Source organism: Triticum aestivum, chromosome 4A (genome assembly GCF_018294505.1).
Source record: "Triticum aestivum cultivar Chinese Spring chromosome 4A, IWGSC CS RefSeq v2.1, whole genome shotgun sequence".
Lineage (NCBI taxonomy): Eukaryota > Viridiplantae > Streptophyta > Magnoliopsida > Poales > Poaceae > Triticum > Triticum aestivum.
In genome coordinates, this window is record NC_057803.1 from 289100596 (window position 1) to 289124822 (window position 24227).

Below are 24227 nucleotides of genomic sequence, written 5' to 3' on the forward strand. Positions count from 1 at the left end.
TTCTAGGTCCCATGCAAGAGATGGGAATGAAATTCAAACACCAGGGCACTGTTGATTGCTGGCAGAACATTGAGATGCCTCGTTTTTAAATTCTAGTAAATCCAAAACGCATCTGAAATTCATGAAACATGGCATGCTTTCATGGAGCGGCATCAACATGCCGTGGTAAAAACTATGTCCGGTTTGGGGTAGGTTTGGGTATATGCTTCTCACAAATCAGAGCTTCTCACAACAATCATCATGGTTTCGGTAGGGAACGTCCCACCTTTGGGGACGAAATGATATCCACTGCCTCTTATTGCTTCCAAAAAAATTCTCGTGTCAACATAGAACAACAGGAGTGTTGTGTCAATTTTTGTAATTTTCGGGGTTCTTTTGGACATTTTTATGCATTAACTGAGTTTTCAATGCATTTATGTGCATAATTCAAATTTGAACTACATGCACATGCTCCGGTGCATATAAATTGGTTGAAAAATCAAATCTTTGGTCCTTGGGTGCATGCTTAGGTCCCCTGCAAGAAATGGGAATGAATGTCAAGCACCGTGCCACCATCACTCGGCCGCAAACATTGAGATACCTAGTTTTTAAATTCTAGTAAATCCAAAACTCGTCTGAAATTCATGAAACTTGGCATGCTATCATGGGGCGGCATCAACATGTTGTGGTGAAAATTTTGTCCCATTTGGGGCAGGTTCGGGTATAAGCTTGACTGAACATCTGAAAGTCTAGAAGGAGCGGAGTAGTAGAGAACAGAACATGTTAGAAGGAAAACGGGAAAATAGTTCCCAATGACTGAATATATCTTGTTGATTACATACATTATCAACGATCTCCTCGACGGCGCTGTTAGAGAGACATAGGTCGAACTCATCAAGAAGCACCACGACCATCTCCCGAAGCTGTGCAGGCAATGTGTTGATTATCAATTTAGAATTCAGAAATAACACATCAACGTTACAATAAAGTGCACCTAGTACTTGCCTCTTGTTTCTCGATGTAGCCTGTCCCCCTCAGATCATACAGCTTGAATGCGACTGCAAAGAGAAGGATGGAGACAGAGAAGCGATGCTGACTGATTTCATTTCATAGGGAGGAGAGGACAAGAAGATGAATGGACGGCGAAGTAAGAGCGAGCAATGGACAGGAGGCGTACATGCAGTCAAGCGCTTTGGGGTGGAAGATGCTGAGCGAGCGCACGAACTCACCGAACTCGATCACCCCGTTGCACTTGAGATCGAAGAGGTCGAACAACCTGTCCGCGAATAGGTTCACGCCTTTGCTGGTCCTAAACAGGGCTAGCCGGAACTCCTCCTGAAATCAATGAAACAACAACCAGCCACAAATTCAGAGCATGCAGTTGATCGATGTAAGGCAATGGACAATGCTAGAAGCTTAAGAATTACCTTGTGGATGAGGTCGTCCTTGAAGATGGAGAAGCTGAGCTTCTTGTAGAGCTCGTACAGCTCCTCCACCTCGTTCACCATGACTGCACGCAAAGTTCAGTCAAGTCAGTTACAGAGGAAAGGCAAAGGAAAACTTCTGGAGCTGGGAACAGGGGTGCTCACGCATAGGAGGTCTTGGCAGCAAGGACGGCCGGCTCCTCATACCCCTGAGCGTGCTGCTCACGCTTCCGTGGAGACGGCGACGACGAGAAGGCGCAGTCATCTGTCGATCCTTCCTACGCCGGCCGGCTGGTGCCGCAAGGGGCTCTGTGCGCTTCTCTACCGGCAGGGCAAGGCAAGGTAGGCATTGACCTTCAATCAAAAGCCCATCAAGAAGGGGGAACACCATCGACCAAACCAAAAACACAATCTGACCTGAGATCACCTTGTCGTAGCTCTGCTCTAGTGACCCTTGGCACGGGCGGAGAAATCTCCGGCCAACGCCTCGAGGATGGACGGACACGGCCGTCTCCACTTTCCGTTGTCGGGTCTACGTCAGTCTGGTATGTCCCCTTGCTGGACTCCTCCTCCTCCTCGGGCGGGGGCGGCACGATGGACATCGGCTGGTGGTCGCCGGCGCATGGCGTCAATGGGAAGGTGGGTGGTGGCCGTTGGTGTGTCGCAATGAAGGGGAGGCAGGGGTGGTGGCCGATGCAGCGGGGGCGACGGGCTCACGCTGAGGTGGGCGGCGGTGGCGCGCCCGCAGTGGCACTATTGCAGTAGAAGGCTGGTGACGACGTCTAGGGAAGAAACCGGTGGTGATGCTCGATCTCGCGTGGGAGGTGGCGGTGGGATCCGATGGACATAAGATGGGGTGGGGGCGGGGAAGCGCACCGGCCGTAACCAGGGGCAGGGCGGCGGAGGCTGGGTCCAGGGCCACCAGCGGCGCGCGGGATCCATGGCCCGGGGGGCGCTGGTGGGGGATCGTGGAATCAGGGGCGCTGGTGGGGATCGTGGGATCGGGGGAAGTGGTGGACCGGCGGGGCCGTGGGTGATTAGGAAGTTTGGGAACAGCTAATGGTGTCTATATAGGGCGTCGTGATCCAAATAACTATTCTGATCCTGGGGTCAGAATAGTGTTGTCCTATATATATAAAGTTGAATTGTGCAAATTAGCAGAATAGATCAATATCGAGGTATTTTATGTAAAATTACCTTTCCACGGTTACCGCAGATGTAGAGCTCTCGCTCTAGATTACTTTGTGTGTGCGACATATGCTTATGAGCAAGGCGTCCATAGCCGCAAAGCAGCACAGGTGCCCTCGCTCGATTCCTGGTAGCTTCGGCAATGGTGGCATAGCTGTCGGATCGAAGGGACAACGTCGCGCTATAGCGGGATGATTCGCCAGACAGGTCCGGCTGGATTGGCCATGGCGAGTGCATGTCGTGGCCAACGGGGCCAGATGAGAGCTCGACCAAGGGGGCGGAGTCCCAAACTTGTGACACGCCCCGCTAACGTGGGCTCGCATGGGGGGCTCGTGCTGATTCGACAAGCTCCGGTGGGTCCATTGTCACCAAAGCAGCTGACTAAGAGGGAGTAGTTGTGGATAATGGAAGTGAATGTATTTGAGAACAAGGGGCTGCCAACACATCTATATATGGGCACAACTTAGTGCTGGCGTTCCCGACGACGGCACGACGGCACAAGGTTAAGTATCTATGGTGTGTTTATAAATCGCACGACAACAATATACTGCAACTGGCCACGACAACTGGGCCCACATAGTAGTGACGTCGGAAGCATTAAGAACACCGTCAATAGCAAGTTATAGCTGGCATACCAATTTGGACGACGCCAGCACTATTTGAAAAAAATAGTGCTGGTGTTGATGAAAAATGGCACGCCACAAACGGAAGTTGTGGCTAGCCGTTTTTCCACTAGTTTACAAATGAAGGCTAGCAAATAGATTGAGAAGCAACCAACCGAAAAACGAAAGTGGTCATAGACATGCATTGAGAATAACTAACACTAAATAATGCACCATAAGTAGGATATAACTTCGTTGCATAACTATTAACTTTACGTGCATGCATAGGGAATCACAAACCTTAACACCTATATTCTTACTAAATCACAATTACTCACAAGAATGACTCACATATTATCATCTCCATATTGCAAAACTATTGCATAGAATCAATCTTATCGTATCCAATAATCTACATGATAAATTTATTATATCCCTCTTGGATATTCATCATATTAGGAACAAATTCATATCTTGTGCAAATTACCGTTACTGTTATCAACTCTCAAAAAGATATAAATGAATCGTGAGATATCATCTATTTCTTTAAAATATAATCACCACTGTGCTCGAAAAGAAATAAGTGAAGTACTAGACAAACTACCTAGCTCAATAGATATAAGTTAAGCACATAGAGTATTCTAACAAATCACGAATAATGTGTGTCCCTCTCAAAAAGGTGTGTTCAGGAAAGATGATTGTGACAAACTAAAAAGAAAACAAAGCATAGACTCATATAATACACGACGCTCCAAGCAAAACTCATATCATGTGATGAACAAAAATATAGCTCCAAGTAAAATAATCATTGGTCGATAGAAGAAAGAGGGGATGCCTTATGGGGCATCCCCAAGCTTGGCTGCTTGGGAATCCTTGAATATTACCTTGGGGTGCCTCAGGCATCCTGATCCGTCCATTTTGCATCATGCTTTTATGTTGATATTTATTGCATTATGGGCTATTATTACACAGTATGGTACAATACTTATGCCTTTTCTCTCTTATTTTACAAGATTTACATTAAGAGGGAGAATGCCGGCATTTGGAATTCTGGACCGGAAAAGAGAAAATCTGATAGACCTATTCTGCGCAACTCCAAAAGTCCTGAAATTTACAGAGAATTATTTTGGAATATAAAGAAAATATTGGTCCAAGAAATAACAAAGGGGGACCCACCAGGTGGACACAAGCCTGGGGGCGCGCCCTACCCCCTGGGCGCGCCCCTAGGGCTTGTGGGCCCTCTGGCAGGTCTTCGGCGCCCATCTTTTGCTATATGGACGGTTTTGACCTGGAAAAAATCATAAGTAAGCTTTCGGGACGAAGCGCCGCCGTCTCGAGGCGAAACCTAGGCAGAAGTAATCTAGGGCTCCGACGGAGCTGTTCTGCCAGGGACACTTCCCTCCGGGAGGGGCAAATCAAAGCCATCGTCATCACCAACGATCCTCTCGTCGAGAGGGGGTCAACATCCACCAACATCTTCACCAGCACCATCTCCTCTCAAACCCTAGTTCATCTCTTGTACTTGTTCTTTGTCTCAAAACCTCATATTGGTACCTGTGGGTCGCTTGTAATGTTGATTACTCCTTGTAGTTGATGCTAGTTGGTTTATTCGGTGGAAGATCATATGTTCATATACTTAATGATATTCAATACCCCTATGATTATGAACATGAATATGCTTTGTGAGTAGTTATGTTTGTTCCTGAGGACATGGGAGAAATCTTGTTATAAGTAATCATGTGAAATTGGTATTCATTCCATATTTTGATGAGATGCATGTTATATTTCCTCCAGTGGTGTTATGTGAACTTCGACTACATGACACTTCACCGTGATTTGGGCCTAGGGGAAGGCATTGGGAAGTAATAAGTAGATGATGGGTTGCTAGAGTGACAGACCCTTAAACCCTAGTTTATGCTTTGCTTCGTAAGGGGCTGATTTGGATCCACATGTTTCATGCTATGGTTACATTTATCTTAATTCTTCTTTTGTAGTTGTGGATGCTTGCGAGAGGGTTAAATCATAAGTGGGATGCTTCCCCAAGTAAGGACAGCACCCAAGCACTGGTCCACCCACATATCAAATTATCAAAGTAACGAACGCGAGTCATATGAGCATGATGAAAACTAACTTGACAACAATTCCCTCGTGTCCTCGGGAGCGCTTTGCTTTATATAAGAGTTCGTCCAGGCTTATCCTTTGCTATGAAAAGGATTGTGCCACCTTGCTGCACTTTATTTATACTTGTCACTTGTTACCCGTTACGAATTATCTTATCACCAAACTATCTGTTACCGATAATTTCAGTGCTTGCAGAGAATACCTTACTGAAAACTGCTTGGGAATTTCCTTCTGCTCCTCATTGGGTTCGACACTCTTACTTATCGAAAGGACTACGATAGATCCCCTATACTTATGGGTCATCAATACTCTTTTGTGGCGCCGTTGTCGGGGAGTGAAGCTCCTTTGGTGAGTGGAATTTGGTAAGGAAACATTTATATTACGTGCTGAAAGTAACTGTCACTTGTTACTATGGAGAATCATCCTTTGAGGGGCTTGTTTGGGGTATCTTCACCTCGACCGGTAGAGCAAGAAGATTCTCCTCAACCTACTACACCTACTGAAAATATTTATTATGAAATTCCTTCGGGTATGATAGATAAATTGCTAGCTAATCCTTACGCAGGAGATGGAACACTACATCTTGATATGCATCTAATCTATGTGGATAAAGTTTGTGGATTATTTAAGCTTGCATGATTGCCCGAGGATGAAGTCAAGAAGAAGTTCTTCCCTTTATCTTTCAAGGGAAAGGCATTGACATGGTATGGGCTATGTGATGATATTTGACATGTCTCAGTCGTATCTATAATTTTTGATTGTTCGATGACAATATTCTACAACTTTCATATACTTTTGGCAACTTTTTATATTATTTTTGGGACTAACATATTGATCCAGTGCCCAGTGCCAGTTCCTGGTTGTTTAATGTTTTATGTTTCGCAGAATATCCATATCAAATGGAATCCAAATGGGATAAAAACTAACGGAGAATATTTTTGGAATATTTGGAGAATTCCGGAAGAAAAATCCACGCGAGACGGTGCCCGAGGTGGCCATGAGGCAGGGGCGCGCCTGCCCGCCTAGGCGCGCCCCTGACCCTCATGGTCCACATGTAAGGCGGTTGATGCCCTTCTTCGGCCGCAGGAAAGCTAATTTTTGGTTAAAAAAACACGGCGAAGGTTTCGGTGCAATCGGAGTTACGGATCTCCATATATATACGAAACGGTGAAAGGGTAGCAGAAACAGAATGCAGAAACAGAGGGAGACAGAGAGACAGATCCAATATCGGAGGGGCTCTCTCCCCGCCCCTGCCATGGAGGCTAAGGACCAGAGGGGAAACCCTTTTCCCATCTAGGGAGGAGGTCGAGGAAGAAAAAGACGAAGGGCCCCCCTCTCCCCTTCTCTTTCGGTGGCGCCGGAACGCTGTCATGGCCATCATCATCATCACCGCGCTCCACACCAACACCTCCGCCATCTTCGCCAACATCTCCATCACCTTCCCCCCTCTATCTACAGTGGTCCACTCTCCCACAACCTGTTGTACCCTCTACTTGAACATGATGCTTTATGCTTCATATTATTATCCAATGATGTGTTGCCATCCTATGATGTCTGAGTAGATTTTCGTTGTCCTATCGGTGGTTGATGAATTTCTATGATTGATTTAATTTTCTTGTGGTTATGTTGCTGTCCTTTGGTTCCCATCATATGAGCACGCGCGTGGATCACACCATAGGGTTAGTTGTATGTTGATAGGACTATGTATTGGAGGGCAAGGGTGACAGAAGTTTCAGCATAGCATAGAAATTGATGCATAAGGGATTGAAGGGGGACCAATATATCTTAATGCTATGGTTGGGTTTTACCTTAATGAACCTTAGTAGTTGCGGACGCTTGCTAATAGTTCCAATCATAAGTGCATAGAATTCCAAGTCAGGGATGACATGCTAGTAGTGGCCTCTCCCACATAATACTTGCTATCGGTCTAGTAAAGTAGTCAATTGCTTAGGGACAATTTCGCAACTCCTACCACCACTTTTCCACACTCGCTATATTTACTTTATTGCTTCTTTACTTACAACAGCCCCTACTTTTTATTTATGTAATCTTTATTATCTTGCAAACCTATCCAACAACACCTACAAAGTACTTCTAGTTTCATACTTGTTCTAGGTAAAGCGAACATCAAGTGTGCGTAGAGTTGTATCGGTGGTCGATAGAACTTGAGGGAATATTTGTTGTGCCTTTAGCTCCTCGTTGGGTTCGACACTCTTACTTATCGAAAACTGTTGTGATCCCCTATACTTGTGGGTTATCAAGACCTTTTTCTGGCGCCGTTGCCGGGGAGCAATAGCGTGGGGTGAATATTCTCGTGTGTGCTTGTTTGCTTTATCACTAAGTAATTTCTATTTGATGTTCTTAGTTGTTCTATCTTTAGTTATGGATATGGAACACGAAATACCAAAAAAATTAGGTGTACTTGCTACTCATGGAGATGAGGAACCTCCCAAAACCCTCGATGCTGGTTATGTGAAAGATATTATGTACTACTTTAATAATCCTGAGAAAACCCCATTCAATTATGTAATGGGAGTAACGTTGGATCAATGTGAATACTTTAGGGATTACCGATTGACACAAAAAGGGAAACTATTATGGGATCAAATTCATATATTGAAGTGGTATGCTAGGCAACTATGCTTGGGATATGATTATACTTGTTGCTCTAGGATGAAGGCTCCACACCTTCCCTTTTTATGCGAATTTAATGATAATAAATCCTTGGCTTCTTATGCTAATGGTATATATGATTACTATGATGTGGAACAAATAGAAGAATTTGTTGCTTTTACGGGTGCTTATGAAATTGAATCTATGTTTAAAGAGTTTGAAGATTTTGATTATTCGGTTTATAGACCTGAAAATTTAGCTATCCTTAAATATTTCTATGAGAATTATGAATACAATTCCGATATTAATACAATACCTTGGGATCCGGGTGGATTCACTACTTGAGCACTAGAATGCCTAGCTTAATGGCTTTAAAGAAAGCGCTGCCAGGGAGAAAATCCGGAAGTTTTAGAGAGACATTTATTTCTGTTGAGTGCTTTCATATAGTTTAAAAACAACAAAAATAAAGAGGGGAACACAAAACTTTTCAAAAAGGAAAGTGAAAGTGAGAGAGACAAGCATTGTTGAACTGGGGGAGCTCCTTGAACTTTGTTTTCATGCTCACGGCAACTTTGTGAATCTTGATTACAGAAACTTTTCAATAAAAATAATTATCCCCTTGTACAATTGCATTGTATTATAAAAATAATGTGCCAAGGTTTGCCTTTAGGATGTTTACATTTGCTTGATGGTTTGTACGGTGCAGGACAGAAACTTTGTCTGTAGTGCACGATTTTACATTTTTAGCTGGAACGTCAAATGCTTCTGATTATTTTTGCATTGTCTTTCTATAGAAATTGTTTATTTTTCCTAATTTTTGCAGAATTTTTCAAGTATCAGAAGTATGGTGAATGTTCAGATTATTACAGACTGTTCTGTTTTAGACAGATTCTGTTTTTGATGCATAGTTTGCTTGTTTTGATGAAACTAACAATTTATATAAATGGATTAAGCCATGGAAAAGTTATATTACAGTAGACACAATGCAAAAAAAATTAATTAGTTTGGAACAGTACATAGAGTAGTGATTTGCTTTATTATACTAACGGATCTTACCGTGTTTTCTGTTGAAGTTTTGTGTGGATGAAGTGTTTGATGCTCGAGAAGGTCTCGATGTGAGAAAAAGGAAGAGAGGCAAGAGCTCAAGCTTGGGGATGACCGAGGCACCCCAAGTAAATATTCAAGGAGACTCAAGCATCTAAGCTTGGGGATGCCCCGGAAGTCATCCCCTCTTTCTTCAACAAGTATCGGTATGTTTTCGGATTCGTTTCGTTCATGCGATATGTGCAATCTTGGAGCGTCTTTTGTATTTAGTTTTAATTTTTCTTTTATGCACCATGCTGGTATGAGATAGTCCTTGGTTGATTTATAGAATTCTCTATGCACTTCACTTATATCTTTTGAGTATGGCTTTATAGAATGCTTCATGTGCTTCACTTATATCAGTTGAAGTTTGGATTGCATGTTTCTCTTCACTTAGACAACCGCCATTTGTAGAATGCTCTTTTGCTTCACTTATATTTGTTAGAGCGTGGGCATATCTTTTGTATAAAGAATTAAACTCTCTTGCTTCACTTATATCTATTTAGAGAGATGACAGGAATTGGTCATTCACATGGTTAGTCATAAAATCCTACATAAAACTTGTAGATCACTGAATATGATATGTTTGATTCCTTGCAATAGCTTTGCGATATAAAGATGGTGATATTAGAGTCATGCTAGTGGGTAGTAGTGGATTAGTCGAAATACTTGTGTTGAGGTTTGTGATTCCCGTAGCATGCACGTATGGTGAACCGTTATGTAACGAAGTCGGAGCATGAGGTATTTATTGATTGTCTTCCTTATGAGTGGCGGTCGGGGACGAGCGATGGTCTTTTCCTACCAATCTATCCCCCTAGGGACATGCGTAGTAGTACTTTGCTTCGAGGGCTAATAAACTTTTGCAATAAGTATGTGAGTTCTTTATGACTAATGTTGAGTCCATGGATTATACGCACTCTCACCCTTCCACCATTGCTAGCCTCTCTAGTACCGCGCAACTTTCGCCGGTACCATAAACCCACCATATACCTTCCTCAAAACAGCCACCATACCTACCTATCATGGCATTTCCATAGCCATTCCGAGATATATTGCCATGCAACTTCCATCATCATCATATACATGACTTGAGCATTCATTGTCATATTGCTTTGCATGATCATAAGATAGCTAGCATAATATTTTCATGGCTTGTCCGTTTTTTTATGTCATTGCTACGCTAGATCATTGCACATCCTGATACACCGCCGGAGGCATTCATATAGAGTCATATCTTTGTTCCAGTATCGAGTTGTAATATCGAGTTGTAAGTAAATAAAAGTGTGATGATTATCATTATTAGAGCATTGCCCCCCCCCCCAAAAAAGGGGGAGAGGCCAAAGAAGCCTAAATTAAAAAAGGGGGCCAAAGAAGCCCACACAAAAAAGGAGAAAAGGGGGCAATGTTACTATCCTTCTTCAAAGTAGCACCATGTTCTTCATATAGAGAGTCTCTTGAGTTATCACTTTCATATACTAGTGGGAATTTTCATTATAGAACTTGGCTTGTATATTCCGATGACAGGCTTCCTCAAATGCCCGGGGTCTTCATGAGCAAGCAAGTTGGATGCACACCCACTTAGTTTTAGTTTGAGCTTTCATATACTTATAGCTCTAGTGCATCCGTTGCATGGCAATCCCTACTCACTCACATTGATATCTATTGATGCGCATCTCCATAGCCCATTGATACGCCTAGTTGATGTGAGACTATCTTCTCCTTTTTGCCTTCTGCACAACCACCATTCTATTCCACCTATAGTGCTATATCCATGGCTCACGCTCATGTATTACGCGAGGGTTGAAAATTCTGAAGCGCGTTAAAAAGTATGAACCAATTGCTCGGCTTGTCATCGGGGTTGTGCATGATGTGAATATTTTGTGTGGTGAAGATGAAGCATAGCTAGACTATATGATTTTGTAGGGATAACTTTCTTTGGCCTTGTTATTTTGAAAAGACATGATTGCTTTATTAGTAGGCTTGAAGTATTATTGTTTTTATGTCAAATGATAGACTATTGCTTTGAATCACTCGTATCTTAATATTCATGCCATGATAAGATATGTGATCAAGATTATGCTAGGTAGCATTCCACATCAAAAATTATCTTTTTTATCATTTACCTACTCGAGGACGAGCAGGAATTAAGCTTGGGGATGCTGATACATCTCTGTCGTATCTATAATTTTTGATTGTTCCATGCCAATATTCTACAACTTTCATATACTTTTGGCAACTTTTTATATTATTTTTGGGACTAACATATTGATCCAGTGCCCAGTGCCAGTTCCTGTTTGTTGCATGTTTTATGTTTCGCAGAATATCCATATCAAACAGAATCCAAACAGCATAAAAACGGACGGAGAATATTTTTGGAATATTTGGAGAATTCCGGAATAAAAATCCATGCGAGACGGTGCCCGAGGTGGCCACGAGGCAGGGGGCGCACCTGCCCCCCCCAGGGCGCGCCCCTGACCCTCGTGGTCCACCCGTAAGGCGGTTGATGCCCTTCTTCGCCGCAAGAAAGCTATTTTTTGGTACAAAAATCACGGCGAAGGTTTTGGTACAATCGGAGTTACGGGTCTCCATATATATACGAAACGGTGAAAGGGCAGCAGAAAAAGAACACAGAAACAGAGAGAGACAGAGAGATAGGTCCAATCTCAGAGGGGCTCTCTCCCCTCCCGTGCCATGGAGGCCAAGTACCAGAGGGGAAACGCTTCTACCATCTAGGGAGGAGGTCAAGGAAGAAGAAGACGAAGGGCCCCCCTCTCCCCTTCTCTTCCGGTGGCGCCGAAACACTCCCGTGGCCATCATCATCATCACTGCAATCTACACCAACACCTCCGCCATCTTCACCAACATCTCCATCACCTTCTCCCCTCTATCTACAGGGGTCCACTCTCCCGCAACCTGTTGTACCCTCTACTTGAACATGGTGCTTTATGCTTCATATTATTATCCAATGATGTGTTGCCATCCTATGATGTCTGAGTAGATTTTCGTTGTCCTATCGGTGGTTTATGAATTGCTATGATTGATTTAATTTACTTGTGGTTATGTTGCTGTCCTTTGGTGCCCATCATATGAGAGCACACGTGGATCACACCATAGGGTTAGTTGTATGTTGATAGGACTATGTATTAGAGGGCAAGGGTGACAGAAGCTTCAGCCTAGCATAGAAATTGATGCATATGGGATTGAAGGCGGGCCAATATATCTTAATGCTATGGTTGGTTTTTACCTTAATGAACGTTAGTAGTTGCGGACGCTTTCTAATAGTTCCAATCATAAGTGCATAGAATTCCAAGTCAGGGATGACATGCTAGCAGTGGCCTCTCCCACATAATACTTGCTATCGGTCTAGTAAAGTAGTCAATTGCTTAGGGACAATTTCGCAACTCCTACCACCACTTTTCCACACTCGCTATATTTACTTTATTGCTTCTTTACTTACAATAGCCCCTACTTTTTATTTACGTAATATTTATTATCTTACAAACCTATCCAACAACACCTACAAAGTACTTCTAGTTTCATACTTGTTCTAGGTAAAGAGAACATCAAGTGTGCGTAGAGTTGTATCGGTGGTCGATAGAACTCGAGGGAATATTTGTTCTGCCTTTAGCTCCTCGTTGGGTTCGACACTCTTACTTATCGAAAACTGTTGCGATCCCCTATACTTGTGGGTTATAAATATTGGATCTTGGAACTATAACCGATTAAAATTGGAATTTCATCAGAAGTTTTGTCCTATGCATCTAGTTCATCGTGTTTGGAATTATATATATATATATATATATTATGTTTGGCCTCGTGAAGGAGAAAGTATCGCTCAAGCTTGGGGGAGGCTTAAGTCAATGTTATATTCATGCCCCAATCATGAGGTCTCAAGAGAAATTATTATTCAGAATTTTTATGCTCGGCTTTCTCGTAATGATCAATCCATGCTCGATACTTCTTGTACTAGTTCTTCTATAAAAAAGAGTATTAAATTCAAATGGGATATATTGGAAAGAATTAAACGCAACTCTCAAGATTGGGAGCTCGACGAAGGTAAGGATTCAGGTATAAACATTAAGTTTGATTGTGTTAAATCTTTTATGGATACAAATGTTTTTCTTGAATTTAGCAGTAAATATGGACTTGACTCTGAGATAGTAGCTTCTTTCTGTGAATCATTTGCTACTCATTGTCGGGACCCCGATACTAAGTCACACCGATCTAGCATGTAACACATCATATCACTTTGCGGCCTCACACACGATATCCCCACGGGTGCCACCTTACCTGGCTCGGGACCGTTTGCGCCTTTTGGCTCATGTATATGATAGTGTCGCTAGCATCCATATGACAGAGAACCCAGGCCGACATGACTAGTCGTGAACCCAAAGTGGCACTAACTTACAGGGACAGGCATACATGAATCAACCTCGAGCATGTCAGTCAACAACGTATGAATCCGGGTTGTAGCAACTAGACTAACAGGACTCCGGGAACCCAGGATGTAGCAGGCTAATAGGACTCCAGATGTCTCCCCGTGACATTTCCCTGAAGGGACAGACACAGGAACGAAGTGATTCACATGCCGGCCAGTCTAAGTGTTCCGTAGCAGTAGTGCTGGGCTAACAGGATTCCGGTAAACTGGGCTGTAGCAGACTACCAAGGCTCAGTGGAAGCACTAGACTACATTTCCCATAAGAGAGGCTACCAAGGATAAACAACTAGATTGTCGGATCCCACACATAGCAATACACGTTACACATACGCATAACATGCAAGTATGTGATGTACGACATGGCATCACAACATAACATGAACTCATATGGATAAAGGCCCAGAAGAGCCACATAGCATTCAATACAAACAAGGGTCTCATGACCCATCATTCAGAGCATACAAACAATGGTAGCATTACATGTCTGAGTACAGACAACTACAAAAGAAAAAGGATGAGAAGCTTGACTATCTACAAAACCCTCCCAAGATTACAAGATCGTAGCGGGGATACAAGCTACTCGTCGAAGTCACTAGTGTAACCAAATGCAAAACATAAATAAGCAAACGTGAGTACGAAGATACTCAGCAAGTCTTACATCAGAACTATCTACATATGCAACATTATCAACAAAGGGGGTGGTGGAGTTTTAACAGCAACAAGCCAGCTTTGACTCAGTGGCTAACCTATACTACGAGTATCAGAAAGTTCTTTGAGGTGAGAAGACGCACACGAGTCCACATATTCACCATATCAAAACTCCACTATGGATCCTTTCCCGTCTCCCTACGAGAAGGCCATCCATAGCACTCACGCTTATCTTGCGTATTTTAGAGTATCCACTTCAAGTTGTCTATGTACTACATAAGTCCTCCAAGTTTCCATATCCGAGGAAAATGGCTTTTCGAATAGATAATTTTAACCCTGCGGGGGTGTACTTCTTCACACACGCTCTCGCCACCTATCGCCCTGTACACGTCATGTACCTCAGCAACCTTCAAGCGAAAGCCGGGCGAGGGTGTCGGCCATGACCTGACTAACCACACAAGTCTCTCATCCAGGTTTATCGCCTATTCGAGTTCCATCCGCAAGGAGTTCCGGCCAGAGTCTCCAGTATGGCCCCAAACGATGTGTGCAGGGTTCCCAAGCCCACCATCCGGGTGCCACTTGGTACACCGTGCCATGGTGCCTAGTCTGTCCCAAGCATGTCCCGTCGGACACCACCTGGTAGACAACTAGCACTACTACAAATGCCAGAAACTAGTTGCAACTCCTGGACAGAGATCAAGTAGATTAATAAGCCGGGAGGGGCCGGATAACCGGAACCCAATGTGTGGTAGTAACTAGACTTGGATAACATACACAGAACTCAGTGCTTAGGGGCGGTTCCAATGAGACAACCCACCATGTACTCCTACATGGCCTCTCATCGCTACCTTTACCAAAACGTGTTCACACACTTAGCCTTTATCGATAGGACATGCTCACCACTCCGATTCATTCTTGATGAATCAGACCTAACACAACTCTAAGCATAGCTGGTATAAAGAAAACAAGCATGGATGAGTAGGCACATCAAGGCTCAAGCAACTCCTACTCATGCTAGTGGGTTTCAACTATTTACTATGGCAATGACAGGTCATGCAGAGGAATGGGTTCAACTACCGCAGCAGAAAGTAGGAGTTGAATCGTTGTTGTCCTAATGCAGTATAAGGAGCAGGAGCGAGAGAGTAGGATTTTGTCGAAATGCTCAAGGGGGATTGCTTGCCTCATAGATCAATGAAGGGGCACTGCTCCTCTGATAGGTACTCAAGAACACCTTCCGGAGTGGAACCTATCGAGAAGAAATGGTGCCGGCGATCAATACACAAACAAATGCAACAATATGATGCATGAACATGGCATGTGCAAATGCTAGTGTTTGGGCTAATGCAAGATGCTACCAAGTTGGTTGAAGCCCATTTGAATCAAAGATTCAAATACAAATTCAAAATGAAGCAATTAAAATGCGCAGATTATTTTTTCACTTATACAACATGTATAAGTTGGTTTTTCATGCATGGAACTGGCATAAATGGATTCCTTGCGTTTTTCTGATCATTTTTCATATATAAATTATTTCATTTTGAGCTACGGTTGAATTCCTATGAATTTTAGAAGATTATATCATTTTCTGGATTTTCCTAATTTATTTTAATACCAGAAAATGGATAACTGTGTCAGCATGACAGTGGTATGACATCAGCGAGTCAAACAGGGCTGACCAGGTCAAAGCTGACTAGTGGGTCCCACTAGTCAGTGACCCAGTCAACTAACTAAGTTAGTTAGCCCTAACTAACTGGGCAAGGCCCACAAGTCAGTGACTGAAGTAACTAACCTAACTTGTTAATTAGTGCTAACTAGAGTAATTAGTCAGGCGGAGCCCACAAGTCAGTGAGAGAGAGGGGGAGGTCAAACCGGGTAGTGGGGTCAACCCACGCCGGTCAACGGGCCAGCGGTCGCCGGCGTTTAGCCACCAGTGAGTCCAAACGCGGCGGTGCGCTACAGGATTCGCCTACAGAGCGCCGTTTGGCGCGCGGAGCACAACTACGGGATGTGGATGCTTGTCCGCATCCAACCGTGGTGGTGGCGTGGCCGGGGAGTGGCCGGAGTGGCGCCGGTGACGAGACGGGCGGCGGCCGGAGCTCGGGCGTCGGTGGTTTTGTTGCTATGGCGTGCTAGCGGGCGAGCGGATGCACTAGCGAGGCGCTACAGGGTGCGGTGAGTGCATTAGGCACCAGTGCGTGACCAAATGGTCACCGGAGCTACGTCGGCGACGAGCTCAAGCGGCGGCAGGTGCAGGCAAGCAAGGTGCGGCCACCACAGTGCACGGGAAGGCAAACGGAGAATGGGGAGAGGGTCAGCAGCTCATGGTGATTTCCGTGGAGTGGACGGCGAGCTCAGGGACGGTCCGGAGTGGGCGGTGCGGCGAAGGCGATCTCGGGCGGCTGGAGGTGAAGACGACGATGGTGGCGGCAATGCAGTGTGTCCCTGGTCACTTGGCTCATCGAGGACGATGAAGGCGACGAGGCAGAGCACCCGGACACGAAGAGAGGGCGAGGGGAAGGCGGTGGCTGAGCGGATAGTGAGCGGCGGCGACGAGCTTCGCTCGGGCGGGTCGAGAGAGAGGGATCCAGGGGAGGAGGGAGAACGAGAGAGAGTGGGAGAGGCCTAGGGGGGTCGCGTGGCGCTCGTAGCAGCCTCCAGCAGCAGCGGCAAGCAGGAGCTGGCCGAGCGCGTGCGCGCGCGGCGAGCACACGCCCCTGTCCTCTTGGCGAGAGGAGAGGGACGACTGGCAGGGCCAGCTGGCTGGGCCGGTCAGCTGGGCCGCACAATGCCAGGCCTCAGGTGAGCACAGGTAATTTTTCCCATATTTTTGTTTTCTTTTCTATTTCTGACATTTGTTTTTGACTTAAAATAAATACTAGCACAATTCTAAAAATGTTGAGATTCCTTGTGACCACTAGTTATAATATACTAGAGGCCCTCACCAATTTCCAACATTTTTGGAGCCTTTAAAATATTTATATTATTTAAACAGCTCCAATTCAAATACATATGGGTTCATTCAAAAATCCAAAATGTTTAGCAAAAATGTGCATCACCTCTAGTTGTTGTTTCCAACATTTTCCAAAGACCATGAACATTTTTGAAGAGCATTTTGGGTTCATTGAAATTCCATTTTTAATCTGAATCTATTTGAATTTTCTATGGTGCCAGGGTTTGAAACATTCCCCATTTCAATTTCATTTGAAACTTAAACATGATGCACAAAGCAAGCCTAGATCATACCAGAACTAGGGATGTGACACTCATGTTGATCTCCCTAAGGAGAAGTTGTTTAAATATCATCCTCTCATTGAAGTAAAAGTAGTAGAACCTATTAAAGTTGAAGAAGAAACCATTACTTATAATGTTGATCCAGTTGTTCCTACTGCTTATATTGAGAAACCACCTTTTCCTATTAGAGTAAAGGAACATGCTAAAGCTTTAGTTGTGTTTCATAAGAGTTATACTAGAACACCTAAACCCCCTGGACAAATTAAAGTTGAACCTAGTATTGATATGGTTAAAGATCTCTTGGTCGATGATATTGATGGGCATGTTATTTATTTCTGTGATGAAGCTACTAGAATTGCTAGACCGGATGATAATCATAAACATAGACCTGTGGTTGGCATGCTTATTATTTCTGTTAAGATAGGAGATCATTGTTATCATGGATTATGTGATTTGAGTGCTAGTGTGAGTGCAATTCCCTTTACTTTATACCAAGAAATTATGAATGATATTGCACCTCCTAAAATAGAAGATATTGATGTTATTATTAAACTTGCCAATAGAGATACTATCTCACAGACTGGGATTGTTAGAGATGTTGAAGTCTTGTGTGGGAAAATACAATACCCTACTGATTTTCTTGTTCTTGGTTCACCACAATATGATTTTTGTCCCATTATTTTTGGTAGACCTTTCTTGAACATTGTTAATGCTAACTGTTAGTGTAAGTTTTGGGGATGTGTCCCATGAGTTTAATTTCTCAAAATTCCGTAGACAGCCCCATGATAAAGAATTGCCTAGTAAAGATGAAATTATTGGTCTTGGTTCTATTGTCGTGCCTCCTATTGATCCTTTTGAACAATATTTGCTAGACCATGAAAATGATTTGTTCATGAATGATAGAAAGGAATTAGATGAAATATTCTTTAAACTAATGCCTATTTTGAAACACAATTTGCCTGTTGAGACTCTCGGAGATCCTTTACCACCCAAGAGTGTTCCTGTGTTAGATCTTAAACAATTACCTAATACTTGGGAATAAGCTTATCTCAATGAAAAGAAGATATATCCTATTATTATTAGTGCTAACCTTTCAGAGCATGAAGAAAAGAAATTATTGAAAACTCTAAAAAAGCAACATGCCGCTATTGGATATACTCTGGATGATCTTAAGGGCATTAGTCCCACTCTATGTCAGCATAAAATTAATATGGAGCCTGATGCTAAACTGGTTGTTGAGCATCAATGAAGGTTATATCCTAAGAAGAACAAAGTGGTAAGAAATGAAATACTAAAGCTTCTGGAAGCAGGTATAATTTATCTTGTTGCTGATAGTAGATGGGTAAGTCCTATTCATTATGTCCCTAAGAAGGGAGGTATTACCATTGTTCGTAATGATAAAAATGAATTGATCCCACAAAGAATTGTTACAGTTTATAGAATGGTAATTGATTTTAGAAAATTAAACAAAGCTACTAGTAAAGATCATTACCCTCTACCTTTTATTGATCAAATGCTAGGAAGACTATCAAAACATACACACTTCTGCTTTCTAGATGGTTATTTTGGTTTTTCCCAAATACCTGTGTCACAAGAGGATCAAGAAAAAACTACTTTTACATGCCCTTTTGGCACCTTTTCTTATAGGCGTATGCCTTTTGGTTTATGCAATGCACCTACTACCTTTCAAAGATGTATGGACGCTATATTCTCTAACTTTTGTGAAAAGATTGTTGAGGTTTTCATGGATGATTTCTCCGTTTACGTAACTTCTTTTGATGATTTCTTAAGCAACCTTGATCGATTTTTGCAGAGATGTGAAGAAACTAACCTTGTCTTGAATTGGCATAAGTGCCACTTTATGGTGAATGAAGGTATTTTCTTGGGGCATAAAATCTCCAAAAGAGGTATTGAAGTTGATAAAGCTAAAGTTGATGCTATTGAAAAAGTGTCGTGTCCTAAAGATATCAAGGGTATAAGGAGTTTCCTTGGTCATGTTGGTTTCTATAGGAGATTTATTGACTTCTCTAAAATTTCTAGGCCTCTCATTAATCTCTTGGAAAAAGATGTCCCATTTGTTTCTGATGATGATTGTGTAGAAGCATTTCAAATACTTAAGAAAGCCTTAATTTCTGCACCTATTGTTCAACCACCTGATTGGAACATACCATTTGAAATTATGTGTGATGCTAGTGATTATGTTGTTGGTGCTGTTCTAGGACAAAGAGTTTATAAGAAATTACATGTTATCCATTATGCTAGTAAAACTCTAGACAGTGCTCAAAGAAATTACGCTACTGCTGAAAAAGAATTTTGAACAATTGTGTTTCCTTGTGTTAAGTTCAAATCTTATATTGTTGACTCTAAAGTAACCATTCACACCAATCATGCTGCTATTAAATATCTTATGGAAAAGAAACATGCTAAACCTAGACTCATTAGGTGGGTTCTCTTTCTACAAGAACTTTATTTACATATTATTGATAGAAAGGGAGCTGAGAACCCCATAGCAGACAGCTTGTCTAGGTTAGAAAATGTTCGTGATGACCCACTACCTATTGATGATAGCTTTCTTGATGAACAAATAGTTGTCATAAATGATTCTCGTAGTGCTCCATGGTATGCTGATTATTCTAATTACATTGTTGCTAAATTTATACCACCTAGTTTCACATACCAGCAAAAAACGTTTTTCTATGATTTAAGACATTACTTCTAGGATGACCCAAACCTTTATAAAGAAGGAGTAGATGGTGTTATTAGACATTGTGTACCTGAGCATGAACAGGAATAGATCCTATGCAAGTGTCACTCCGAGGCTTATGGAGGACACCATGCTAGAGACAGAACTACACATAAGGTATTACAATCTGGTTTTTATTGGCCTATTCTCTTCAAAGATGCCCGTAAGTTTGTTTTGTATTGTGGTGAATCGCAAATAATTGATAATATTAGTAGACATCAGGAAACGCCTATGAATTATTTACTTGCTATTGAACCATTTGATGTTTGGGGTCTTGATTATATGGAACCTTTTCCATCCTCTAATGGGTATACTCATATTTTAGTTGTTGTTGATTGCATTACTAAGTGGGTAGAAGCTATTCCAACTAGTAGTGTTGATCATAACACTTCTATTAAAATGCTTAAAGAAGTTATTTTCGCGAGGTTTAGAGTCCCTAGATATTTAATGACTGCTGGTGGTTCACACTTTATTCGTGGTGCTTTCCATAAGCTGCTTACTAAGCATGATATTAACCATAGAATTGCATCTCCTTATCATCCTTAGTCTAGTGGTAAATTAGAATTAAGAAACACAGAAATAAAATTGATCTTGCAAAATACTGTTAATAGATCTAGAAAGAATTGATCTAAGAAACTTGATGATGCATTATGGGCTTATAAAACTGCTTATAGGAACCCTATAGGTATGTCTCCGTATAAAATGGTTTATGGAAAACCATGTCACTTACCTCTTGAACTATAAAATAAAGTTTATTGGGAAATTAAAGAGCTCAACTATGATTTCAAACATGCTGGTGAGAAGAGGCTATTTAACATTAGCTTGCTTGATGAATAGAGAACCCAAGCCTATGAAAATGCGAAGTTTTTTAAAGAAAAAGTTAAAAGATGGCATGACAAATGGATACAAAAGCGTGAGTTCAATGTAGTTGACCTCATCTAAGATTTTTTGCAGGAAAGCTTCTCTCTAAATGGGAAGGGCCTTACATTGTCGAGGAAGTTTATCATTCTAGTGCCATCAAGATCAACAACGCCGAAGGCAATAACCCGAAGGTGGTAAACGGGCAAAGAATCAAACATTATATCTCAGGTACTCCCATAAATGTTGAAACCAATATTATTAATACCATAACACCGGAGGAGTAGATAAGGGAGACCTACCAGAACGTTCCAGACCCCCGAATAGGAATAGGTATGTGATACGGTAAGTAAACCGACTCCAAAACTTTTCCAATGGCAATTTTACTCCATTTTGGAATATTTAAAAAATTAGGAAAATAAAAAGTAGTCTAAAAAGTGCACGAGGAGGCGACAAGCCTTGGGGGCATGCCCTACCCCCTAGGTGTAACATCCCAAATTTTCAATTTGGAATGTTATACATTAGATCATCAATGCATATCATATTTTATTTTGCATTTTGCTTGATCCTAGAAATTCTACGCAACTCAATGACCCACGGAGAGAGTTGGGGATTTCGTTATTTTCATATTTGAGTTTTCTCAAATTTTGAGAATAGGATCATTTGATTTTATTTATTTTATCATCAATTATTTCTATTACAAAAATATGAGAGAGGGAATAAAATGACTTTCCCAAAATAAAGAAATATTGAGGATTTAATAATAAATTCAAATAAGATTTTATTTCGGAGTTTTTCGGTGTTTTATTTTGAATTTAGGAAAAATGTGCGTTTTTCAAAATTGCATTTAGGTCCCAAATAAATGTTCACCTTGTGCGGCTTGACTTTAGAAGCCCGTGAAAATTTATTTAGGAATTTTTGGTGTCCGTTTAGTTTTTCTTTCTATTTTTCTTCCGAGTGGAATAATTAAAAAAAATGCGAACCGACTTAACGGGCCGTGTCCGACCTAGACACTGGCCCGGGAGGGCTTTATAAACCGAGGCCCAGCCCCGGGGGGAAACCCTAATCTGCCCCAAGCCACCGCCGCTCCTGCCGCACCGCCGCCATCGTCCGCCGCCGCCGCCGCCACCGGATCCCGCCGCCGAGGTTCGCCGCGCCTCATTTTCCGTGTCGTCGTTAAAAAAAGATCGGTTTTCGTCGGGTTTTTTTTAGTTTCGATTTTTTTAAATAGATCGGTTTTTCCGGTTTATTTAAATAGTGAGCGTTCGTCCGTCCGTTCGTTCTAGCGAGCGTTTGTCGTTTTTCTTTTTCTCGGATTAAATCCGTGATTTTTTCTGATCGCGATTCCTGATCCGATTTTCGTTTTAGTATAACTTTTCGCTCGTTTATCGGAATCAGGCGATTCAAGCGCCTAGAGTTTCGTCTCGAAACCCTCTATCGGTTTAACCAACTTAAACAAGGTTTTGCTACTGTAAAATTTTCCCTAGATCCAGATTACTAGAACGAAGTTGTTTTCTTTCTCCGTTTGACTTTCGTTGCTTCGTTCGATTTGATTTTTTTTGCAAACCGGAGTTTTTAAGTTGAACCTTCTGGTTAGATCTCTTATTTGAGTTTTATCCGTGCATTAGATGAGTACTTATTGTATGCTTGTTTGTTTGTTTGCGATAGAGTACCCGGAGTGCGCCGCTTGTTACTTCGAACCGCTAGGTTTCGCGGATCATCAGCAAGGCAAGTAACACTTTGATCATACCTTTTCTACTACCCAGTTTTATTGCATTAGATCAATCCTCACACATTGCATGATTAGGATCTAATTAAATTGTGGGATGGGAAATAGATGAGGTAGTACCTATTACCTGTTATTATCAAACCTTTGGGAGTTACTTCTACGTTTGCTTATTATGCCATGCTATGCTAGTAGACGTGGATTGGGTGAGTGATATCCATGACAGATGTGAGATTGTTAATTAATGGTTTATCTAAGGTGGCAACTTAAACACACATCTGGGTGAATTGAGGCACCTGGGTATTCCAGGACTTGCCTGTTTTCTTTTAGACCGCCACCTAGGCTCAAAGTGATCATGAGACTATTCATACTAGAAACTTTTGTGTGCAGCCACAAGCTATTGTGGGCTCTAGCATAGTTGACTAAGTTGTGCGAACTCTTACAGTGGTAGACTAGCAGATGTAGGCGATGTAGGTGGTACGGTCTACCCGGTCGTAAGGTGCTAGCGCTTCTGAAAGACTATGTCTTGGTCATCCGTCTTCTCAAACACCATGTAGTGCGAGAAACCAAACGGCGGCGGTCAAGTCTTGTGGGGAAAAGTGCGCAAACCTCTGCAGAGTGTAATAAAATAATCATGATTAGCCATGTCCCCGGTTATGGACATCTTGAGTATCTAGTACTTGGATTTTCATGTGAATCTCAACATGTTACTCTAAATTAATTTTGTTGGGTTATGTTTAATGATGATGCTTAATTGGGATTGAGAATGCTGTCAACCATTCTCAATGTTTAACAACTACCATGATAGTTAAATAAATTTATTCCTTTGAAGTAGGGAAAAATTGGCTTTACACAAAACTGTAACCATAGAGCTTTCCACCAGCCAAATATGCATGTAGTATAGCTTTTTCATTCCATTACTCTCTATGTGTTACCTTGCCAGCATATTCCATGTGCTGACCCGTTTCGGCTGCAACGTTAATGTTGCAGACTTTTCAGACGACGATTAAGGAGTTTTTAGGTCGTGGTTCTATACTCAGTGATGCCGTTGGAGTTGATGGACTCACTTATCTTCCAAGCCTTCTGCTGTTATCGTTATTAGATGGCCTTAAGCCTTATTTATTGTATTAAGTTCTCTTATGAGACACTCGATGTAATAAGTGTGTGATTGCTACTCTGCTATAAATCCTCCGAGTACTGTGTGGTGTCAGCATTACTGATCCAGGGATGACACCGAAGCACAGAGATCAGACTGTTTGAGGTCTGGTCGCTATAGAGATGGTATCAGAGCACACGCTGACTGTAGGACAAGACCACTAAGTTAGAGACCTAGATCACTATTCACTCTCTTCTCTTCTGACCTCTCATCTTTTCTACTCTTTAGGATGGCGGATGCAAGGAACAAGTTCACACAACCGGATGAAGATACACCCTTTGGACGACACTTGAAGGAAGTCACTAGATACCTGAACATAGGAGTACCAAGCTTCACGGGAACCTACAACGCCACTTTACCTGAAGAAGAGCGCTGGATGATTGAAGTTCAAGTTCCAGGAAGGACGTTCATGCCAGT

General features: G+C 42.3%; 1 pseudogene; it reads right to left on the reverse strand.

Moving 5' to 3' along the window:
• Positions 1–728: 728 nt before the first annotated feature.
• Positions 729–1668, reverse strand: LOC123083797 (calcineurin B-like protein 4; annotated as a pseudogene).
• Between the last annotated feature and the right edge of the window lie 22559 nt (positions 1669–24227).